At 37.6% G+C, this 26048-nt stretch overlaps 1 pseudogene; it reads right to left on the bottom strand.

Moving 5' to 3' along the window:
- Positions 1-3932: 3932 nt before the first annotated feature.
- LOC147443994 (putative germin-like protein 3-2 pseudogene) lies at positions 3933-6045 on the bottom strand (annotated as a pseudogene).
- Between the last annotated feature and the right edge of the window lie 20003 nt (positions 6046-26048).

Here is a 26048-nt window from a genome sequence, read left to right as displayed (position 1 = left end):
GGTGCCGCTGTCGGGAATCAGTTGCTTAAGCTAGCGGAGTCATTAGTGTGTAGAAATTTCATTAACCATCAATCAAAGTAGTTTAGGTTTTCAATTAGGCATTGATGATAGTGAATGGTTGATTTGTGACGAGATTTTGGCTCAGAAATTGTGTGTATTTTTCATGTTTTCCCCTCTTTTTCAGTAATTTTGACACTAATTTGTGACTAATTTACTAGAAATTTTTGTGCTAAACATGTGTGTATAGCTAATTAGAGTCTTGGTAATCACTCTTTTTTGAAACAAAATTGCAAAATTTCATGTAGATTTGAGTGATAATTAGTGTGTAATTAAGGGATTTTTTAACTAATTATTTCCTCTAATTACTCACTAATTGCATCATTTATTGTCCGTTTAATGCTACACATTGATAAATCTTTAATTGGATGTGTGCTCATTAATCTTATGCATTTATTTATTTTCAAATAAAAGCTACACATAAGATTTTGTGTTGGTGTTTGTAGGTCAAAGTGGTTTTAGAAGTACACACACACACACACACACACACACCGGTGGAGTCCTCACTTGGAGTGAGAATTGGATGCAATTCTTGATGTAAATGTGAGTGGACTAACCAACTCAATTGTTGATTTAGGTGCAGCTTTTAATTGAAAATTAGACACAAAAAAATTGGTTCAATTTTGTGTGTATTGGTATGCGCCTATGTGTAGGCAAAGTGCACAAAACTGAGTGCAATTGTGTGACAATGTTGATGCCAATTGCTTGATTTGAAGTTATCAAAGGTGTATGGTCATCAAATTGATTATGGTGAATGGTTTTAAGTTTGCAAATTGCATCTCGGAATTGCGGTAAATTTATGTGTGTGTAAGCTTGTAAGTGTGTTAATTGTGCATGATTACACACTTTCAAGTTGATTTGAATGATTAAATAAATGTGCAAATGCGATGGTGAAAATGCTAATTTGATTATGATTGTTGGACCACAATGGCAAAAAGTTTAATTAGACCACTAATCAGACGAACTTTCGGGTCAAATTTGAGTCAAAACAGTAAAGAACGATCCAAAACGGTTCAAATTTGAGTGGCATATTAATAATTGATTGATTCAATGATGTATTACATTTCATAGTGTTGCAAATGAGTTGAATTGGACGCATAATTATCAACAAAAAAATGGTACTATTTTGGCTATTTTTTGTAAATTTTTAACATTTTTTGGAAATTTATTACTTAAATTTCTAATTTCTAACCAAAAAATGATGAAAATAGAAAAACGTGATGTGAATTGTTTAGAGCATGTTTTGTGACTTTATTACCTTTTTCTAAATTTTTAGCTACTTTTGAAAAATTTTAGCGTACTTTTTGAGTCTCGAGCAATTTCTTTTTACTTTTATATTGTTTTCAATTTTTGAAAAGAAAATGCACACACACACACACACACACACACACACACACACACAAGCACGCACGCAGGCACACACACAACATTTCACCACTCCCTCTCTCTTTTTTCCATTTTTTTGGTGAATTTTTTTCCTATTTTTCTTCTTTTTTGTCTTTAATTTTAGTTTTAGCTTTTTCTTTTATTTGCTTTTGTTTTTTTTAAATAACCAACCCTAAATCCCCAAAAAATGAAAAAAAAAGGACGAATTACAAAAGAAAAACAAAACAAACAAACAAAAAACAAAAACAAGATAAACAAAGAAAAAAGAAAAAAGAAAAAACACACACACTTACTCACCCAGGAACACATCCATACCCACACACATACACACTCACCATAATAAATAAATAAACATATTTATTTATTTATTTATATTTATATTTATATATATATAACGCACGATGTTTGTCTCTCTCTACCGTGAATTGGTTGTTCTCTCCGACTCTCTCTGTTGTTTTGTGCACCACAACAGGGCCCGCCGCCCGGTTCTCTCTCTCTCTCTCTCTCTCCTTCTTTTTCTCCTCAAAGATGCCTATGCTCGGTCTTACAGCTTCCCCACAATAAGCACCAATTGTCCACGTTCACTCTCCTTTGTTCACCTTTTTGAGCCCCAATTTACTTATTTTTCTTTAAATTTCATTAATTTTTATTCAATTTCATTTTCATTTTCTTTTCATTTGAGTTTCAGTTTATTTTAATTAATTTTATGCTATTTTCATTTCATTTTGTTTGAATTTCAATTTATTTCAAATTTCATTTAATTTTAATTTCAATTTTTTTTCAAACCCCAAAAATTCTAAAAAATCCAAAAACATATAACAAATAACCAATAAACTAAAAAAAATCACTAAAATCCCAAAAAAATAAAAATTCAAACGTTAGAAAAACTCACAGAACCCTCCTCAAAACAGAAAACTCACCAAAAAAAAATTCTAAAAAAGAGAAATTTGAATAAAACAACAAAAAATTTACAAAAACTAACCAAATTAGGAAAAAAATCCAAAAACCATAGAAAATTTAAATAAAAACAAAAAAAATAGCATTTTTTTTTCACTTCTTCTTTTGAGTCTATTTGTTTTAATTTTACTTTTTAGTTCTTGTTTTATTCATTTTCTTTTTTATTTTACAATTGTTTATTTGTTTTTCTCTTTATATATATATGTATTTTATAAAAAAAACTAAAAAAAAACTTTAACAAAAAAGAAAAAAGAAATGCATTTCTCTTCCTTGTTTTTTCTCCTTGCCTCTCACACGCATCCGATATCTGGTACACACCCCATTCACGCGCACGTACGCACGACTAGGCACATTTAGTGTAGACCGGCGACGAGTGCCAATTTTTTCCAGACTTTGCCCGATTACGCCCAAGTTTGCCAGATTTGAGCGAGATTGCACGCATCGACCCTATTCATACACGAATTTTGATTTGGGTCTAGATACGATCAGTTCACAAGCTTTAGAGCCATTCATGCGTATTATTCCATTTTTGCTTGATTTAATACGAGATTCCATGCTTCACTATATTTGACCCCAATTTACGATAGAGATTCATTACCCATTCACACACAAGATCTCGACTTGGCTTTATTTTAGCCATTGGTCACACACTTACACACGATTAGAGTTGATTTTGGACCGCGACTTGAGCCGGGAGAGGATTTTTAGAACTTGATTACACACAGTGACCCCAGATTAGCATTTGGCTAGCCTTTGATTGCCAGATTCCACACCATAGCTAGTGGTCGTGCACATAGAGCTGCTTGACACCAGATTTGGCCTAGATTGCTACATTTTGGCCAGGGATTTCATTAACGTCTTCACGTGAAAACACCATATCTGCGAATTTGGAAATTTCCTAATTCCCACTTTTAGAATGATCTTAAGATGTGACCACATGGCGAAATCTCAACCAAAGTTTTGAGAGCATGGCTTGAAAGGGCTTTTCAAGTAATACCTTGTGGAAGGATTTGACCTATAAAATAGTTTGCAATTTGTATCTATGGCCAAATCTTTAAGACATTGGTGATTCCCAAAGTAAATCTAAATTCTCAAACTCATTAATATGGTGTTTGAAGTGTGAAGTGATAGTAACTTATATTATTAACACCCCATCGGAGTGTTAATAACATCAAATTCACATTTAACTGCTTAAATGAGGAGTTCATGTTTGCCCGACGGGATATTTGATTTGCCCACGGGCACCCTTTGTAGCTAGGCGGGCTCAAAATTCCCTCCAAATTTTCAGAGAGGCTAGTATGTATTAAATAAAGCAATCATGCATTGCACCTTGCTATTCCATGTGATGGATTTTAGCAGCAGGCAGTGAACGACGCATACATTGCACCCCCCCCCCCCCCCCCTCCCACACGGTGTTTTGTCAAGACCATTTTCACCCATGTCATAAGTGCTTATAGCCGATCAACTCATGATCATGATGTACCAATGAGCAAAGCACAAAATTTGTTGCAGGCCACAATAAAGTTTTGCAATTAATTACGTGAGAATGACCTAATGTACAATTTTGAAGGCATGAGCACCTCCTCGGGGAGAGGCGGGTTGGAGGCGAAGAGGGCAACGGCGAGTTGGGAGGCACCAGGGTTTTGGCTATTGAGGGCGGCGATGGCAAGAGCAGACTTGGATTTGTCTAGGTTGAAGTGGAAGTGGACGAGGCCAAAGGGAAATACAAAGAGATCGCCAGCATAGATGGTTTGGTAGAAGAACTCGTTGGCGGTTGGTTGGGTGGAGGTGGTGACTAAGCCGACGAGCAGCGTGCCTTCGGCGAGGAAGAGGACTTCGGTAGCACGGGGGTGCACGTGCGGCGGGTTGATGTCGCGGGGCTTGTAGTCGATGCGGGCAATGGAAAGGCCTTGCGTGTTGAGGGCTCTGACAAGGTTGACAGCGGAGCCGAGGTTTCCGGTGAAGTTGGTGCCGTTGCGGAGCAGTTGGGAAGCGAAGTCGGAGGATTGCACGGCCGCGGCAGGCTTGCAGGGCAGGCCGTTGATGTTGAGGGTGAGCTGGAGCTGCTGCAGGTCGTCGGGTTTGAGGGCCACGCAGAAGTCTTGCAAAGGGTCCTCGTCAGCAGTGCGGCCAACCCCAGCAGCAGTAGCGCTAGCTGCAGGCCAGCCACAAGCTGCTTGGGCGACATACTGTTAAGAGGAGTAGCTCCGGTGATGCAGAGGCTGTATATAAGGCCACGTCTGATGTGCCACGTCTGCTGCTCGACCTTTTAAACCGGGGACGACCTTTTGGAAATTATATCCTTACACGTGACACGACAGCACCCAAAAAGCGCTTCAAATGTCGCAACACGCTCTTAAATAGTCCCTAACTGAAGGATAGCTTGACACTGTTTTGGCTATAAACTGTTTGGGCTCCTCCTAGTCCCCAAGGTTTCCTTCTCTCGGACGACGTGCGGGCCAAGTGGTGTCCGAGGCAACTAGTATAGTGAGGCGAGGCCTGAGCGTGGTAGCTGCACCTTTTATTTTGAGAATGGGGGATTCACATCCAAGCATCACTTTACTTGCACAACACCCTCGACAATAGTGACAACGTCAACAGATTATCCCATGGCTTTCGTCCACTAATCAAGTTGACACATTTAGAAGGGGCAAGTCTTATAAAGAGATAGACAAGGAGAGAGGTGCTATTGAGTAACCTCGCAAGATAAGGGCCATCATTATTAGCACTCGGGTCATCTCAATGATTGAGTAGTATCACTACCAAAAATGCTCGTGCTTGCTTACCTCATATCAATAATAAATGTAAGCCAACATCTATCGGGGCAAACGTGGTGACCGTTTCAGTTTATTTTAATTCTATTTTATGCTATTTCATTTCATTTTGTTTTAATTTCAAATTTCATTTAATTTTACTTTCAATTTTTTTTAAAACCCCAAAAAATCAAAAAATTAAAAAAAATTAAAAAAAATCAATAAACTAAAAAAAAACCACTAAAATCCCAAAAAATAAAAATTCAAACGTAAGAAAAACTCACAAAACCCTCCTCAAAAACAGAAAATTCACCCAAAAAAATCCAAAAAAGAGAAATAAGAAATTAAAAAAATAAAAAATTACAAAAACTAACCAAAAATCAAAAAATTAGGAGAAAATCCAACCATATAAAATTTATATAAAATCAAAAAATCACAAAAATGTTTTTTTAAAGAAATTTGAGATATTTTTTTTAAAAATCACCAAAAAATATAGAACACAATAAAACTTATAAAAACCAAAAAAAATTAGCATTTGTTTTTTCACTTCTTCTTTTGAATCTTTTTTTTCTTTTACTTTTCATTTCTTGTTTTATTTATTTTATTTTTTATTTTACAGTCGTTTATTTGTTTTTCTCTTTTTATATATATATATATATATATTATTTATTTAAACCAAAGAATAAAAAAACTAAAAAAAGAATTGCATTTCTCTTCGTTGTTTTTTCTCCTTGCTTCTCACACGCATCCGATACCCGGTACACACCCCATTCACGCGCACGTACGCATGACTAGGCACATTTAGTGTAGATACCCACGACGAGTATCAATTTTTACCAGACTTTGCCCGATTAAGCCCGAGTTTACCAGATTTGAGCGAGATTGCACGCATCGACCCTGTTCGTACATGAATTTTGATTTGGGTCTAGATTCGATCAGTTCACAAGCTTTAGAGCCATTCATGCGTATTATTCCATTTTTGCTTGATTTAATATGAGATTCCTCGCTTCACTACATTTGACCCCAATTAACGATAGAGGTTCATTGCGCATTCACACACGAGATCTCAACTTGGCTTGATTTTAGTCATTGGTCACACACTTACACACGATTAGAGTTGATTTTTGACCCGACTTGAGCCGAGAGACGATTTTTAGAACTTGATCACACACAGTGACCCCAGATTAGCGTTTGGGTAGCCTTTGATTGCCAGATTCCACACCATAGCTAGTGGTCGTGCACATAGAGCTGTTTGACACCACATTGACCTAGATTGCTACATTTTGGCCAGGGATTTCATTAACGTCTTAACCAGAAAACACCATATCAATAAATTTGAAAATTTCCTAGTTCCCACCTTCAGAATGATCTTAAGATTTGACCACATGGCCAAATCTCAACCAAAGTTTTGAGAGCATGGCTTGAAAGGGCTTTTCAAGTACTACCTTGTGGAAGGATTTGACCTTAAAAATAGTTTGCAATTTGTACATATGGCCAAATCTTTAAGACATTGGTGATTCCCAAATTGAATCTAAATTCTTAAACTCCCTAATATGGTGTTTGAAGTGTGAAGTGATAGTAACTCATGTTATTAACACCCCATGGGAGTGGTTATAACATCAAATTCACATTGAACTGCTTAAACGAGGAGTTCATGTTTACCCAACGGGATAATTGATTTGCCCACGGGCACCCTTTGTAGCTCGGTGGGCTCAAAATTCCCTCCAAATTTTCAAAGAGGCTAGTATGTATTCCATAAAGCAATCATGCGTTGCACCTTGCTATTCTATGTGATGGATTTTAGCAGCGGGCAGTGAACGACGCATACATTGCTTCATTTTTTTGATAGACATATCATTTGCATATGCACTTTTGATGTATTTACAAGCTCTACATGAGTTCTAGATTGTATATTTGACTCTATCATGATGCCTAGGAGCTGTAGAGATGCACACAGTTTTATACATCTCACAGGCGGTCTTGATTTAGGTGCACCTTTCAATTGAAAATTAAACACAACAAAATTGGTTCAATTTTGTGTGTATTGAAAAAAAACTAAAAAAAGAATTGCATTTCTCTTCTTGGTTTTTTCTCCTTGCTTCTCACACACATCCCATAACCCGTACACACCCCATTCACGCGCACATATGCACGACTAGGCACATTTAGTGTAGATACCCATGACGAGTGCCGATTTTTGCCAGACTTTACCCGATTACGCCCGAGTTTGCCAGATTTGAGCAAGATTGCATGCATCGACCTTGTTCATACACGGATTTTGATTTGGTCTAGATCCGGTCAGTTCACAAGATTTAGAGCTCGTTCATGCGTATTATTTTATTTTGGCTCGATTTGATAGCAGATTCCACACTTGACTACATTTGACCCCGATTTACGCTAGAGATTTGTTTGTGGCCTCGATATTGACCAGATTATGCTAGTTAGAGCACATTCACACGTGAGATCTTGATTTGGCTTGATTTAAGCCATTGCTCACACACTTGCACACGATTAGTGTCTGGTTTAATTTGTTGATTATTTTTTTACGGCAACTTGAGCCAAGAGACGATTTTTAGAACTTGATCACACATAGTGACCCCAGATTAGCTTTGACTAGCCTTTGATTGCCAAATTCCACACCGTAGCTAGTGCTCGTACATAAAGAGCTGCTTGACACCATATTTGACCTAGATTGCTACATTTGGCCACGGATTTCATTCATGTCTTCACGTGATTTAGTGTGAAGTGATAGTAACTCATGTTATTAATACCCCATGGGAGTGTTAATAACATCAAATTTACATTACTGCTAAAACCGAGAGTTTTTGTTTACTCGACGGGATATTTGATTTGCCCAGCAGGCCCCTTTGTAGCCCGACGGCCTCAAAATTCCCTCCAAATTTTTAGAGAGGCGCCAAGTTTGGAGGGTCCTATAGACACCCCTTTTGGCACACTCTCTAGAGTCCTCACTAGAGCTAAAACTTGAGATTTATCCTTGATCTTCATCATGTAAATTTTTTGAGTCTATTTTCCTGTAAAAGCACGTATGGTTACCGCCCTTGGCATTTCAAACCAAAAAATTAAAAAAATAAAACAAAATAAAAAAAGAAAAAAGGCAAATTACAAAAGAAAAACAAAACAAACAAAAACAAGATAAACAAAGAAAAAAGAAAAAACAAAAAACAAAAAAACTTAATTACCCACGCACGCAAGAACGCATCCATACACACGCACACACTCATCATAATATATATATATATATATATATATATATATATATATATATATATATATATATATATATATATATATATATAATGCACGATATATGTCTCTCTCTACCATCAATTTATCGCTCTCTCCGACTCTCTGCGTTTTGCGTGCATCCTCGTGGAGGGTTAAGGTGGTGCAATGTCTTGGGACTCATTTCTATTGTTGGAATAGAGCACTCCTCATCATTCACCAATTTCAAGCTATTTTGATTTTTGTTTGCCTATTATCACTTTTGTCAGGGTATTGATATTGCCCAAAGGGCCCTTGATGTTGCCCAGAGGGCCCCTCATGTGGCCCGGTAGGTCCACGGCTGTTGCCAGGCGGGCAAAAATAACCCGACCGTCAGGTAGCCTTCAGGTCACATGATAATTTTTTGTGAATGTGAAGAGTTGTGAATTGAGAATTTTGCTAATTAACATTGCGATCACAAGAAAAACACTTGATTACGTGAATATGAAATCCCTAATTTTGGCAATCATGGATCCAAAGGCCTTGTTTGATAGGCTATTGTGGATTTATGGTGAGGTAGATGGATTGCTTATATACACATATGTAGAAACAAAGAGGAGGTATATCCAATTTCAACCCAGAGACCATCAGACACCTAGTTTTGAGGTGCTTAGAGCCCGAGCACCTGGAGGTATATTGTGGTAGCATTAACCACATACACTACCAATTGAGTCCTCATTCCTAGAGGGCCATGACAATATCAAGTAATGAGGGAGAGATGAAGCTCCCAAAATCTTCCTGTACATTTGAGCACTCTCAATCACTTCATCGACATACTCTCTTATCTTCAAATTTTGATATAAGGGAATAGAGATAGGCCTACAATCAATTATGTTAAAACTTGAGAACATATTTAACGGTATTGGTGTATACCACCTTTCTAATAGCCTTATGCCCCCTACCATGCATATGATATTAATGCATAAAAAAACCATATATATATACGTATATATATACACACACACCCAAACCTTCCATGAAAAATTACTACATTTTTTAATAGGATCCACTTCAAACTCACTACACCAAAGAACCGAACCATCCACAGAGATGAAAACAATCACAACATCTATCTCGTATTTTAGCACATAAACATAAAGTGATGTGCACCACTCATCTAAAATTTAAGGGAATCAAATTCAAGGCACAGAAAGGGTAGAAGCCGAGGAGAGAGAGAGAGAGAGAGAGAGAGAGAGAGAGAGAGAGAGAGAGAGAGAGAGAGAGAGAGAGAGAGAGAGAACAAACAGAATCCATGTAGGATTTGTTGTGGATACAATCTCATTCCTCACAAAATAATCTTAAAATCAAGATCCATGTTGGGCATAGCTCTTCTCTTTCCCGTAACTACCTAAAGGTTATCTTAAAAAGGATGCACACCCTTTGCAACCTAAATGCTAATGCTCTAATATTGGTAGTGGCTCCCAACCCCTTTGCAGTCATTGTCACTTGTTTTGTCATCTTGTCAAGCAACTCAGAGTCCAGTACGGTCTACAACCCATATTTTTCAATAGAGTCCCACATTCTATAACTTCAACTTACAACATCTATGTTGGTTTCTAGCCTGACTTCAGAAACTTCACCAAATAAGCTATGATCCACAACTAAGACTATCACAACATTGTAATGTACCCATAAAACGGAAAATATCATAAAAATGGATAAGAGCCTATAATTTGTGCATTGCCTCTAATGATTCAAAGATGTCTCTCTAATGGATGACTGTAAGTAACATAGTTTGAAGAATTAATCAATAAGAAAACTTATTTTATTGATGGGATCACTTTAGATAGGTTCTTACTCATGACCTACATGGTTGACACCAACATCACCATTGTGGCAAGGTACAAACTTCAACATGGGCAAGGGGGAACAGTCATGAAGGTTGTTGAGATCTTCAACAACAATTATAGAGTGAACAAAAATCTAAGCAAAAAAAATGTTGTTCTAAGTGAAATGTAGTACTACATCAACTTTGGAGGCTTACCATGACCAAAGGGTGAAACGTTTTCAAAGTTAATCATTTTTCCCATAAGTAGAGGTATTTAAAATGTACGCTCAAGGAAGGATTTTCCAAAAATATTTGTTCTATTATGAGATTGGAAGTTTTTTCAAAACCATGAAAGGAAACCTTTATGTCCTATTAGGTTACCAACCTAGTGTTAAAATAAAAAGATCCTGTAGCACCTGAAGAGAAGCATGAGACTGCCTCCAAAACTAGAGGAGAAGCATGCAACCCATTGATGGAGATAAAAATTATGATGGAAGCACATATTCCCTATGATGCCCACTCTATGCCATATGTACAACTGGTCAATCATGTTTTGACTAGACTGCTCAATTATTGAGCTAATGTAAGAAAAACAAGCAAAATGTGAGTGCCTCCTCACCCAATTACCAAAGGGTAGGGGAGGACCATCATTTGGCTACGTCAATTATGATGGGGAATCTATGTCAAACAATAATGCTTTGTAATTTGGTTATTGTAGGTCCAAGATAATTGATTTGTATGAAAGGTATACAATCTTAAGTTCCCAAGATAATATTTTTTCTTGTATCAATGTATGCAAACTATGTTTATTTATATGAAAAATTTGGTTTTACTTTGGTCACTATGGATATATCTTGGCATTATGCACTTTTGATAAGATTTGACACAGCCAATGGACATGGTCATTGGACATGCCAAGTGATAGGTCCTTCCCTTACTGATTTAGTAGTGCACTATGAATTTAACTTTCATGGTACTTTGGTGAGGAAGATCAAAACTTCGATCACTTGTCATAAGGCAATGACAAATATCAACAACAAAACAATAAAATGAACAACATGAAGTGAACAATGAAGAACAACCAAGAACTAACAATGAATCACAATAACAACATGAAAATACACAACAACAACAAGTTTTAGATGTGTGTGCTTTTACAAGATTCCTCCAATTCAACAAGAAAATTAGTATTGTACATTTTTGTAGAAAACACTTAATTTGTGACCACCCTTTTTACGTATAAGGGAGATTGTGAGTCCGTCCTCTTGCCTATGTTTGAGGAGAGGCTTGTGATTGTGTGTTTACACCCTTTGTAATAGGGGATACTTGTGTGTGCCTCACCCTCTATGTGTTTGGAGAGTATTGTGTGAAACAACACCCAAAAGGGGGAATTGTTGGGATCATGGATGTGGGCTTGGTTGCATTTTGTATGAAGTCCCTCGCCATGTCATGTGCTTATGTGTAAGCTAATTATGTAGAATTTATTTGATAAGTGCCATGTGGAATGTTATGTAAAAATTTAAGTCAACCCTAAGAGTTGGAGTGGTAAGAATGTTCCATTTTTGTGTGTTGTGCATGTGTGCCAACTATTGTACTTTCTCTATCTCTACAAAAGAGCATGCTTTGCACACAAACTATAATGCAATAATAAACTAACTCTTTTGCAACAATTCTTTTGATTAACTTTGTGCTTCTAGTTAAGATTTATAGCTGCATGTATTACTCATGAATGTCATTTATTATTCACCCTAATCCCTATCAACATGTATTTAACATAATTGTCTTGATTCCACAAATACCACTAGAGTATATGGAGACCTGGAACCAATGATAATCTAGCACTTGAATGCGTTAGCATCAAAGCACCAAAGGAATGCATACAAAAAGTAAACACATATACATAGAAACCAATACGAGGAGCAACAATAATAGGGGCCTTTTTTGTTTTCTCTTTATCTCTAGTTGTCTCATCTTATAGAATTTTCCAGGTAGCAATATAACGATGGTGAAAGAGAAACAAGGACATGTCGCAAGACTAAGCCTAGGACTTGCATGTGTGCATGCACATGTACAGGTGTGGGTGCGCGCGCATGCGCACACATGCACACACACACACAAAGAATTAAAAAGTGTGTGTCCATTTCTCCTTGAAAGTTGGTGTGAATCAAAATACACTTGATTGTTTGATTGTTAGAATCAATATCTTTCACCTTTCCTCTAGGTCTATACTGCACGCCCTTCTAGCTTTTGCACCTCACAATTCTCTGTTATATAAAACTACTTTGTCTTAGTTGTTTTAGTGTGCATATGGTGTCTATTCAAAAAACAAAATAGTGGTGTACATCTTACCTCATGTCATAGAATTTCTTTAAGGCTTCATAACATCTCTCCCTAAAACCTTTCTATGAACCCCGATGACGATGCAACATACTTGGAGATTGGGTTAATTAGTTGATGTGTGAAGGAGAGAACTTTGCATTTTATAATAATAAATCAAAGATGCAAAGACATGCTTTTGTGCATCGGGATTCTTGTGTATATTTCCTTACTTTTTAAGATTACATTATCACATTATGTGTGCAATTTCAATTTTTTGTGTAGCTTTGAGTTTATTTTCAGCTTGCTTTATGACATTATTACTCCCGTTATAGGTATCATTTCCTTGTGCTGGTAAGATTGGATTCAAGTTAAATGATAGCTAGTCTCTTGACCTACATACCCAAATCTTGAGGTAGCATATGTAAGCAAACTACATCATGTGATGCCAATACAACATCCTTGTATGCATCCTAGTATTTATTCAATAAAGCAATTATGCATTGCACCTTGCTACTCCATGTGATGGATTTTAGCAGAGGGCAGTGAATGACCTTCAGTGACGCTATTTTTAGCATACAGTGCTTCATTTTTTTTATAGAATATCATTTGTATATGCACTTTTGATGTATTTATAGTCTCTACATGAGTTTCAAACTATATGTTTGACTCTATCATGATGCCTAAGAGCTCTACAGATGCACACAATTTTATGCATCTCATGGGCGGCCGAACATTTTGTTTATGCCCTTGGTATAAAAGTGAAAGTTAGGTCATTTTTCACTTATTCGTTTGAAAGTAATTAAGCTTTCATGGAATCTTGTGAGTAAGGTGGAGATGGTGGTGCATATAGCGGAGCTTCCTCTTGTGCTTCCACTCTTTCGATGGCATGAAATTGAAAGTTGAGTACTCTTTTGCTTCTAACTCCCGGACCATGTCATTTGCATTAATGGTGTGTGGTTAAGTGTAAATTAGTCTCTAATTATTTCTTCCCACTCTCATTACTCTTCTCCTTTGATTGATTGGTGAGCTCTTTGAGCTTTTGATCTATATGTGAGTGATTAATGAGAGTGTGCACCATTGTCCTCTTGATTTGTGAGATTAGAGAGTAGGCATTAAGTAGCACACTGTTTGCATTGCATTTCCTTCTTCTTCTCTCTCACAATTTGGATCCGCTTCTTGAATTTCTTTTGACTCCATGCCTCCATGCACTAGTCGGGATTTGGTCCTCCAAATTGACATTATGTCGGTGGATTGAGCTATGCTACAACCAGCCAACATTGGCGCCACTTTCAAAGATCGGTTGCTTAAGCTGGCGGAGTCATTAGTGTGTACAAGTGTCATTAACCAAAGTAGTTTAGGTTTTCAATTAGGTATTGGTGATGGTGAATGGATGATTTGTGACGAGATTTTGGCTAAGAAATTGTATGTATATTTTTCATGTTTTCCCCTCTTTTTCGCTAGTTTTGACACTAATTTGTGACTGTTTACTAACAATTTTTGTGCTAAATATGTGTGCCTACCTAATTAGACGCTTGGTAATCACTCTATTGAAAAAAAATTGCAAAATTTCATGTAGATTTGAGTGATTTTTAGTGTGTTATTAAGGTTTTTTTTTCAAATTATTCCCTCTATATTACTCACTAATTGTATCACTTATTGCATGTGTGTTTAATGCTACACATTGATAAATATTTAATTGGATGTGCGCTAATTAATCTTATGCATTTAATTTTGTTGAAATGGAAGCTACACATAAGATTTTGTGTTGGTGTCTGTCGTCATGGTCAAAGCGGTTTTAGAAGTACACACACACACACACACCCTAGTGGAGTCATCACTTGGAGTGATAATTTGATGCAATTCTTGACGTAAATGTGAGTGTACTAACCCACTCAATTTTTTATTTTGTTGGAGCTATATATGGCTCACTCTACTGAACTTGGTCTCACCTATATATTTGTATATTGTCCTCAATATGAATCAGTCTTTGGGAGCGTATATGGTGTGTCTCTTGTCTCGTCTCTCTCTCTTTCTCTCTACATCTCAACATGGTATCAGAGCAGTAACGATCACGCGCCGATTTAATTCATGGTGACACAACAGTATGTGTATGCGATTCGTATGTAAGATTCAAAATTTCTACAAATTTTATTTCTGAGCGTTGATTCTTGTTAACTGTGGTTGTTTTGTGTTAAGAAGAATATGATTAGTGTTTTATGTGGCATTTTTTTCTAATCAATTTAATCGTTGATTACGTTTTCTTGTTGATGACACCCTGAACTTCATCTCAATTTTTCTTGCTGTTCTGCTCAAAATTTGGAAAAACAGGAAAAGCGCAATGGAGTGTAGCACAATGGCACTTTTCATCCAAAACTTGTTCGTCTCCTCGAGCTCTTCGATTTGAGTTCTAGGTTTGCGTCAATCGGAGTTCACAGCAGAAAGTTATGTTGTTTTTACTGCAATTGAGCTTGATGCAGCTTTCTTCGTCCTACTTCGTGAAGCGTCCGCGATCTTTTTTCTTATTTTGGCGTTAAATTTTTCAAGAAGATTTAGCTTTTTTCTACTCGTATTGTGGCCGTCAATCTTGCGTCTCACGCCACTCTATTTTGAGGACTCGTTTATTATTACGTCTCCTTTACCTTGCCTTTTTTGGGTGACCTCTCTCACATCTTTGGACGTTCCTTGAGCATCCTTCTTACGTTTATCGTTGACAGAACGCAGTACTCATATCTCTCTCATACTCAATTGCGGCCTTCATCATATATGGTGTGTAGATTCTACGATCTTATCTTATACATCTTTTCGCAACAAGATATGGCTATGAATATTCTCGTCAACGGCTTTCCTTCTGGCCAGCGTTTTGTTCCTCCTTTCCAAGGTCAAGGATTTCTAGGCTGGAAAGCAAAGATGTTGTTAATTCTTGAAGGCGATAAACTCTCCGATGTTGTTCTTGGAAATCATGTTTGTCCGCCTCAGCCTGTTGATACGGATAATGATAACGTGCTTATCACTGAAGGACCTATATTTGAAGATTGGAATGTTGCCTATACGGATTGGCAAAAACGTGATAAAGCAGCTCGTCGGTATATTCTTTCTGCTCTTATTGATTCCCTTTTGCTTGATATGTATGAACTGCCTACTTCCCACGACGTATGGAAGTACCTTATTGCAAACTTTCAGAAGAAATCTGTTACAGAAATACTTTATTTGAGAGGGTTGCTTAACAAGTTACAATATGAAGTTGGTACTGCCATGACGGGACATATTGAATCTTTCAAATCTATTATCAATCAACTTGCTACTGCCGGTGATCCTGTTCCACAAAAGCAACTAATTAAACTTCTCCTTGATACGGTGAAGGACTCTTCTTATGATAACATTGTTACTATTCTCTCTAATAAAGATGGTCTTGATTTCGACCAAGCCTGCATGTCTTTAATTGAATACTCTCAACGTCAAGAACGTCGGAATGCTTGTCATGATACAGCTATGATTTCACAAGAGGAGACTGAGTCACAACATATGGAACGTGCTTTTTATGTTCGAAGGCGTCCATTTCAACGAGGAAACCGCAGAGGTGGCCGTCACGGTAATATTTTCTCTCGTCTCAAATTTCCTAATAAGCAATGTTCTTACTGCAATAGAAATGGCCATACTGAAGATGATTGTTGGGCACGTCAATATGATGAAGAACACAATATTACCACAAAGCAACCACGTTTATCTAGAGACTCTTCTTCTTCTTCTTGTGAATATTGTGGATGATATGATCACCCCACTCATATGTGCTATAAGCGTCGATTCGACACAGATCGTAATAGAGCATATGCTCCTGAACATCGAAACAACATTGTACCGAAAACAAGCTGTGTCCTATGTTCAGTTGCTCCAGACAGAATACTTCATGTATGTGATGGATCACTTTTTATTGTCGATTCTGGTGCTACAGGAAATATGACATATCAGTCTAAGTGGCTCCATAACTATCATCCATTGCCAGTTCAACGTGTTGTTTATCTTGCTGATGATACTAATTGTCAAGTAAAGGGTATTGGAGACTTATATCTTGGTACCTTATCTTGTTCCACTCGAATTTTGCGAGGAGTATTACATATACCAGATCTTCAACGTAATCTTCTTTCAGTTGCTAGACTTGTTGATCTTGGTCTGTTTGTTGGATTTGATCATACCAAATGCCGAATTGAGAAAGATGGACAGACTATAGCCACTGCTCCTCGAAACGGTAATTTGTTTGAACTCTCTCTCAACGATGATGTAGCAAATATTGTCACTGCTCCAAGTGATCATGATTGCAAAGTATGGCATCACCATTTTGTTCATGTTGATTTCTCAAAACGTCGTGATCTTGTTCATCTTCAACATCGTGATCTTGTTCATGGCATGGATCTTAAAGCCCATCCCCATATGGGAATTTGTGAATTTTGTGCTATTGGGAAACACAATCGTAAACCCTTTCCTCTTTCAAATACAACTGATATATGTGGACCTCTACCTTCTTCGAGATCACAATATATTGCTACTTCATTACTTTTATTGATGATTTCTCAAGGTATACGACTGTATTTCTACTTAGACAAAAATCTGAAGCCTTATCTGTTTTCAAACAATTCCACAAGGCTGCGGAACTTCAAACTGGTCGTCGCCTTAAGAAGCTTCGTAGTGACAATGGAGGCGAATATGTTTCTCGAGAGTTTGTGAGTTACTTTGCTGACAGTGGAATTCATCATGAACACACTATTCCATATTCGCCTCAACAGAATGGTGTTGCTGAACGAAAGAATCGCACTATTCTCAATGCTGTAAGATGTATGCTGATTCATTCTGGCTTATCTCGTGTTTTCTGGGCTGAAGCTACTTTGACAGCAACATTTATTCAGAATCATCTTCCTACTACTGCACCCTCTGGTAAGATACCCATCACAGCATGGACAGGTGACATTCCTTCTGTATCTCATTTTTGAACCTTTGGATGTATTGCTTATATTCATGTTCCCAAAGAAACACGAACAAAGCTTGATGCTCCTGGTCTTAAAGTTATTTTTATTGGATATTCTAACACTTCCAAAGGCTACAAATTCTATGACCCTTCCTCCAAGAAAGTAATTGTGAATCGTGATGCTACTTTTAACGAACAGCTTATGGGAGGCTCATGGTCCATGGATGATTCTGATGATACTAAATCATTGCTTCAGGCTTTTCCATTTCTTTCAGAAGATGAAACTCTTCCTATAAAGCAACTTTCCTCTTCACAACCATCCATTTCAAATGTTGCCAATGATGATATTGATATTTTTGTTGATCTGCCTATTGATTTTGAACATGGCTCATGTCATGTTTATGATGACGATATTGCTGATAATGCTTTTTCTTTTTCTGAAGATCCCGTTACTTATGATGAAGCTATCTCTTCACCACAAAAGGATCAATGGCAAGAGGCTATGGAAGCAAAGTACGATTCTCTTATCTCTAAAGGTACATGGATACTAACTGAATTACCTCCTGGTCGTACAGCTATTAAATGTAAGTGGGTCTATAAGACAAAAGTAAAATCAAATCGATCTTTTGACAAGTTCAAGGCGCGTTTAGTTGCAAAAGGTTACTCCCAAGTAGCTGGTGTTGATTATCAAGAGACTTTTTCACCAGTTGTTCGCACTACAAGTGTTCGAGTTTTATTGGCATTTGCTGTTCAATTTGATTTAGAAGCTCATCAAATGGATGTGCGAACTGCTTTTCTTAATGGTGACTTGGAAGAGGAAATTTATATGGAACAACCAGAAGGGTTTGTTATTCCAGGTAAAGAAGACCTTGTTGCTCAACTCCATAAGGCACTATATGGTCTCAAACAAGCTTCGCGAGCCTGGTATACAAAATTTGATCTTTTTCTCACCTCTAAAAGATTCATCTCTTGCTCGTCAGACCCCAACTTATACATAAAATGTCAAGGTAGCAGTTTTGTGATTCTTGCTCTTTATGTGGATGATACCATCCTTGTTTCCAATGATTTGGGATTTCTTCAGCAAGTGAAAACGTTATTGTCTTCTGCATTTGATATGGTGGATCTTGGAGAGATTCACTCTTGTCTTGGCATTCAAATCCAACGGAACTGTACAAAAGGTATTTTATTCCTTCGACAGTCAAATTTTATTGCAGATACTATTCAAAAATTTGGTATGGAATCTACACATTCAGCCAACACACCTTGTCTTGCGAGCTCTACGAAGAAAACTTCTGACAATGGCGGTCAACTTGTCACAAATCAACCTTATGCTAACTTGATTGGATGTCTTCAGTTTGTTTACATGAACACTCGTCCTGATATTCTGTTTGCTGCTAATTATCTTGGACAACATCTTGCATGTCCTTCTCTTAAGCATTGGTCTGCTGCAAAGCGTGTATTGAAATACTTGAAAGGCACTACATATTTTGGTTTAGTCTATCGACGATAACTCACATCGGATTCTATGCAATCTCTTTCTCTTTTGGGTTACACAGATGCAGACTGGGCAAATTGCTACTAGTGGAAATTGCTTCTTTATAACTGGTTGTCTTGTTTCTTGGACCAGCAAGAAACAACGTTGTGCTGCAGTTTCTACGACTGAGTCAGAATATGTTGCGGCATCACTTGCAGCTCGTGAGTTGATTTGGCTTTGACAAATGCTGGTTGATATTGGTCACTCTCCTCTTTCTAGCACACCCTTGCGGTGTGACAACCAAAGTGCTATTAGTCTTGCAAAAGACTATGTTCAACATAATAAGTCAAAGCACATTGCTGTCCATTATCATTATGTCAGGTATGAAGTATGCAAAGGAACCATTATGGTTGAACACTGTCCAAGTGACCAGATGATTGCAGACATTTTGACGAAAGGCCTCAATGAGTCACGTTTCATCCTCTTGCGCTCGGAGCTTGGAGTTGCTTCAGCCTCACTCTTTCTAGATTAGCTTCTTTGCTATTGTAATAGCTTTGTACATATGACATTGTAATCTTTTAGGTACCATGCACTATGCACACTCCACATTTGCACATTGTGATATCTAAGTCACTTGAATAGATGCACAATTCACTTTCACATCATCATCGTTGGTTCATATTTTCACATTGTATAGGGGCTTGGGTTTTTCCCTTGAACTCCCCAAGGGTTTTTTCATCCAAAGCTAGAGACCTTTGTTTGAGTGGGGGTGTTGGAGCTATATATGGCTCACTCTACTGAACTTGGTCTCACCTATATATTTGTGTATTGTCCTCAATATGAATCAGTCTTTGGGAGCGTATATGGTGTGTCTCTTGTCTCGTCTCTCTCTCTTTCTCTCTACATCTCAACAGATTTAGGTGCAGCTTTCAATTGAAAATTAGACACAACAAAATTGGTTCAATTTTATGTGTATCGGGTATGAGTCTATGTGTAGGCAAAGTGCACAAAATTGAGTGCAATTGTGTGACAATGTTGATGCCAATTGATTGATTTAAAGTTATCGAAGGTTTATGGTCATCAAATTGATTATGGTGAATGGTTTTAAGTTTGCAAATTGCATCATTATGTGTGTGTAAGCTTGTAAGTGTGTTAATTGTGCATGATTATACACTTTCAAATTGCTTTGAATGATTGAATAGATGTGAAAATGAGATGGTGAAAATGCTGGTTTGATCATGATTGCTAGACCAAAGGGGCAAAAAGTTTAATTAGACCACTAATTAGACGAACTTTCGGGTCAAATTTGAGTCAAAACAGTAAAAAATGATCCAAAACAGTTCAAATTTGAGTGGCATATTGATAATTGATTGACTAGATGATGTAATTACATTACATAGTGTTGCAAGTTGAGTTGAATTGGATGCATAATTTTCAAAAAAGAAGCGGTGCTAATTTCGCTATTTTTTGTAAATTTTTAACTTTTTTTGGAAAATTTATTTCTTAAATTTCTCTTTTCTTACCAAAAAAATGTGAAAATAGAAAATCGTGATGTGAAATGCCAATCTAGAACATGTTTTGTGACTCTATGACCTTTTTCTGATTTTTTGGCTATTTTTAAAACATTTTTAGCGTATTTTTATAGACTCGTGATTTTTTAAAAAACTTTTATATTAAAGAAAAATGCACACACACACACATGGACAACATTCTACCACTCCCTCTCTCTTTTTTCCATTTTTTGGAAAAAAAACGCGCACGTGCACGCACACACACACACACACACACACACACAACATTCCCATGGATAGAGTTGGGTAATCCAAAGATAAAATCCATGGATATACTTTCCCATGGTGAATTAGGGATGGGCAATGGCAAGAGTAATCCAGGTTTCTTCCCTCTATCATACTTGGTCTTTTGGCATACCACACATTTTGAAACATACTCTTGTATGTCCACTTTCATGGTAGGCCAATAGAAGTGCATCTATATTCCTCCAAGAATAGGTTGAATCCATCAGTGCACCACATAGGGAGGCGCATGGGATTCATACATAACTTTCTCACGAAGGGAGTGAGTAACATATAGCTTGTTGCCATGGAGAAGATAACCATGCTGCAAGGTGAATGGTTCCTCTTTCTTCCCTAAGGCAAGGGATGACATTATGTCTTTAAAATCAGGGTCAGTAGCGTACTCATCTATCATGGAAGATAGATCATTGTCAGTTGCTATAGACACCATGTTTACCCTCACTTATCGCGATAGTGCATCGGCCACTTGATTATGCTTACTAGAAAAGTGAGCAATATGAAAATCAAATTGCGAAACAAAATTTTCCCACTGCATTTGCTTGTTAGGAAGCTTCATTTGTGTCATGGAGTACTTGAGACTTTGGTGGTCCGTTTGCAAAATAAATGGAGTCCCCAATAAATAGTACTTCCATGCGTCTAGGGCATGTAGAACAGCTAAAGGCTCTTTTTCACATATGCCCAAGACCCGTTCATTAGCATTGAGCCTTCGGCTCTCATATGCTATGGCATGCCCTTCTTGAAGCAAGACTACTCCAAGGAAATCACCACAAGCATCACATTTGACCTCAAATGGCTTTGAGAGATCCAAAATCATAAGCACTGGTTGGAAGGTAAGCTTCTCTTTGAGCTTGTCAAAAGAATTTTTCTCTTTAGCAGTCCATGAGTACTTAAAGTTCTTCTTTGTTAAGTTATATAATGGTCTTGCTATTTAAGAAAATTTTTTGGATAATATAATGGTCCCGCGGATACTAGCCCACCATTATCGAGAAATTTTTTGAAGGTGCATAGCTACATGGCTTAGCTTGGAGGACTCTATGAATCCCTTGTCTCCAAAGACCGCATCGAACTACTGGATGAAGGCCAATACTTTGTCAATAGCACCAAAGGTGCCATCATAGGTGAAAAAGAGATACTCTTTGCTCCCTCTTTGAACTTCTTAAGCTTTTGGGACCTTTTCCAAGCAGAGTAGGATTTGCAATGTCCTCTCCTCTTGTATTCTCTAAGAGAATGACCGCCGCTTTCGTCGGAAGAGGAGGAAAGTAAAGAAGAAGGAGAAGAGGGTGAGCTCGTTCTTGCCTTTTTCTTCCTTTGTTTTCTCTCTTCACTTTTGAAGTGACGAGGAAAAGGAATATAGGATAATATTTTCCTTTTGGGAGAAGTTGGGGATCATGGAGACCGTTGTTTTCGTGGAGCCACATCTTCAGAGGAATTTGGAGATTCACTTATTTCTCATTCATTGGATTCCTCCTCTTCTCTTATCAAAGAGAGTCTTCTTTTGAAAGTCTCAACAAGAGGCTTTCTAAGCTCTCTCCCTTCTTGGAGAGGTATGGAAATCCCAGTTGTTGGGTAACTTCAGCTTGCAAGGCAGGGTTGCCCATAGCTTATTGCAACCTAATAACACTACAATTAACAAACATGGGAGCATTATCATTAGCACCTTTATGTGCAAAATCAAAGTTATCAATGTTCATTCTACTCTCTTGGTTATTATTAGCCATGCTAATTAGACTTATGTATAGAATTACTTTGTGCTTTGGTACCCTCGAAAACCTTAGTCGCTACTCTTCTTTACCTTTGAAAATTAGTTCTCAAGCAGCCACACCCGTGGTTTAGAAACTGTTGATTGCAAAGACTAGTGGAGAGGGTCCAACATTGCTCAGTTGATTATGGTCCATGTTGAGCTTGCTAGTAGCTCAATAATGGTTAAGCCAAAGGCAAGACCCGAGAGACTCCATTATTACGTCTATAGTTCCCAATGGTGCACCTCCAACTAAATCCTTTAAAATTAGGAGAATAGATCCCTGTCCCACTTACTCTCTTGCAATGAACAGGTCCAACCTTTCATGGACAACGTAAATACCTCTCTTCTTAAGCAAGAAAAGAGAAAACAATGGCTCTGATACCAATTTAATGGAAATGGCTTATGAACATTGAGAATAGCCGAATTAAGAGAATTATAGTGAGCATTTTTATGAGACTACTTTCAAAAAGTAGAGGGTGAATGTGATTAGAGGTAGCAACATAACCATTATACTTAATATACTTGGCATGGACAATAATTTGCAAGAGAGAGAATTAGATAACTTGACAACAGTTGAGGACTGGATCTATGTGGAGCCAATCCTCCTCCAAAAGGCTTTTGTATTATAGTTTCTCCCATAAATAGAGACTTGGTACAATACAAGCTTTGTGTTCTTTGAAACCTTGATGGTGCAATGAAGATAGAGAGCTTCATGCACCACAATTATGCCCATAGCTTAGCTAAATGAAAGCACTAACTTGTCCCCGGCCTCAATCCCAAGACCTCAAACACCTTCGAAGGTGGAGAGAACTAGCAGGGAATGAGGATAGGGAAGAGGAAGAAGAAGCATTCTTACAAGACAGAAATAGTTCCTCACTTATCATCACTCTTACTGCTTAGGATAGCATAATAGCATAATAATGATGATGAAGAAGATGAAAAGATTAAGCATTGAAGGATGGCTCTTGGTTGGATTTTCATTCCATAGCCAAGAGTGTTGGTGTAGGCTCTCAACTTCTCAACAGGATTGGAGAAGGAGATGAAGTTCTTGTACTTAGAACTTCACACAATGAGAGAGATACACACACACACACACACACACACACACACACACACACACACACACACACACACACACACAGAGAGAGAGAGAGAGAGAGAGTGAGGGTGTATATCTTGCAAGAAATCCCCTAGTTGCTTTGATCGACCCCCTCTTTTAGCTCATTCTTGTAGCTCACTGGATTTCTCAAGCCTAGCCAATCACAAGCCTTGGTCACAGCTAGCAATAGAGGTAGCCCTTAGACAAATTTCCTCCTTTCCCCTTTGAGAGAGAGGGCTTGGAAAAAGCTTAAAAAATTAATTTAACTAATCTAAACTCTCATTGGCCCTCTCTAAGGGTCAACCAATAGGATTTAGGCACACTATGGGTGCAACTTAGCTAGGGCCTTGACATGTGTCCTATTTTCCTCTTTGAGCAAGGAGTGCCCATTGGGTGAGGGGAGGGTCATTCTATCTCATCCCCTACTTGTGTGGCTTGCCCCGTCCTTTGTAGGCATTCTTTTGAATTTCAAGCACCTCAAGCACTAGGCTTGGCCCCAAAGTACCTTAAGCACCTCAAGAACCTTAGTCATGATGCATGAGTTTAGCAAGAGCATGGTCTCTCTCTCTCTCTCTCTCTCTCTCTCTCTCTCTCTCTCTCTCTCTCTCTCTCTCTCTCTCTCTCTCTCTCTCTCTCTCTCTCTCTCTGATCATGCCCCTAGCTCCAAGGTCTTATCCCCTCCTTATAGAAATTGGCTTTGACTTCAAGCACATGCCTAGCTTGACCATGCATCTTAGTCATCAAGCATCTCAAGAATAGGCCTAGCTTAACCTAAGGTCTAAGGACTTTTACAATAAACTTTGGAGGTCTTTAATGAAGCTAACCCTAAGGTATTTTAAGATCCATTATGCACACATTGTTCTTCAGTAGACCATCTCCTTGTGAGCCCTTGCGAAGATGAAATCATCTCCTTTTGGCCCTGTTGTGAGCTTGGTCTAAAAACACATATCTATATTCTAGCTCTTGTTTCCCTTTTATCTTCTCATATTAAATTATCAGTTTAACATGAGAAAATCATTGGGGTAAAGCTAGATTTAGAATTTATGACATTGTATCTCATTTTTTAACCTTTGGATGTATTGTTAATATTCATGTTCCCAAAGAAATATGAACGAAGCTCGATACTCGTGGTCTTAAACTTACCTTCATTGGATATTCTCACACTTCTAAAGGCTACAAATTCTATGACCTTCCATACCATTATGATAGACTTGTGCTCCTAGGTGTAGTGTCAATTACATCTTGATCTTGAAAGAAATCCATATTGTATGATAATGTGTACGAAATCTTAGGTGCCATAAAAGTGAAGACAAAATCATGTTGTGGTAGCACAAGTTCTAGCATCTTTGCATTAAAAATAAGTATGATGTGTTACAAAAATCATTACAATGCTAGATCTTGCATTAAAAAAGCATACAACTATTTTATATTAAGGCCCCAATTTGAAATTTATGTGAATAGTCTCTATGAACTTTATCTTCATAGACTATATGAAGTTTATATGAATAATCCATATCCCTCAAGATCTTGATAACAACTGTAAAACAAGTAAACAAGATATATAGCACAATGAAGCACACCATATGATTCGGAAGAGAATATGTGTCATGCGCCTGAGAGAGAGCCTAGGAGTAAAGCGGTACAAATTGCAAAGCTTACGCAGAAATTCAATGGAAACAAAGATGCTCGAAAGTACATCGAAGTATTTGAACAAGTATGCAATTCCCTAGGTGAAGACAACGAACCACATAAGTGCAATGCTTTAAGATTGACTTTGAGTGGGAAGGCTGAGAATTGGTATAGGACCTTGAAGATGGCAGAGAAAACAATTTACCCTACTCTTCCGAGATTGTTCCTGAAGGAGTATATACGAGAAGGTGTGCATTGGGGTGTAGCATCTCAGCTACAAAAGGCCGAACATGAGGAAGGTGAGTCAGTGAGAGACTTTTTCAGTCGTCTAAAGCACTTACACATCAATTGCATCAGATAAAGTCAAAATACAGGGAAAGTGATCCAAAAATGGCATTTGAATACCAGCAAAAATATTAGCATACGATGGGAAGCCATTTCGATCCCAAAACATACATTCTATCTAATCTAGACCAAGAGGAGGTGTGAGATTGGGAGTGATAAGTAAACGAGACACTTCCCTTGATTTTGATAGTACTACTTATATCAAAGTTTTTTGTTGCACTAGGAAGGTAAAAGCTTAACTACATATGTGGAGAGCTTAACTATATACAAAAAGTTAATCAAATAGAATTTTGGTCAAAGACAGAATACATTATTGCACTATAGTTGTGTGTACAAAGCATGCTCTTTTGTAGAGCCCGAGAGAGAGAGCAATAGATTGCACACATGCACAACATAAAAAGAGTGACAGATTCTAAGCATTCCTTCTCTTAAGATCGAATAGACTTTTCACATCACATTATCATGGG

Source organism: Adiantum capillus-veneris, chromosome 13 (assembly GCF_014529385.1).
Source record: "Adiantum capillus-veneris isolate H3 chromosome 13, ASM1452938v2, whole genome shotgun sequence".
NCBI classification, from domain to species: Eukaryota; Viridiplantae; Streptophyta; class Polypodiopsida; order Polypodiales; family Pteridaceae; genus Adiantum; species Adiantum capillus-veneris.
The sequence above is the reverse complement of the archived record's forward strand: the minus strand, read 5'-3'. Positions and strand labels throughout refer to the sequence as shown.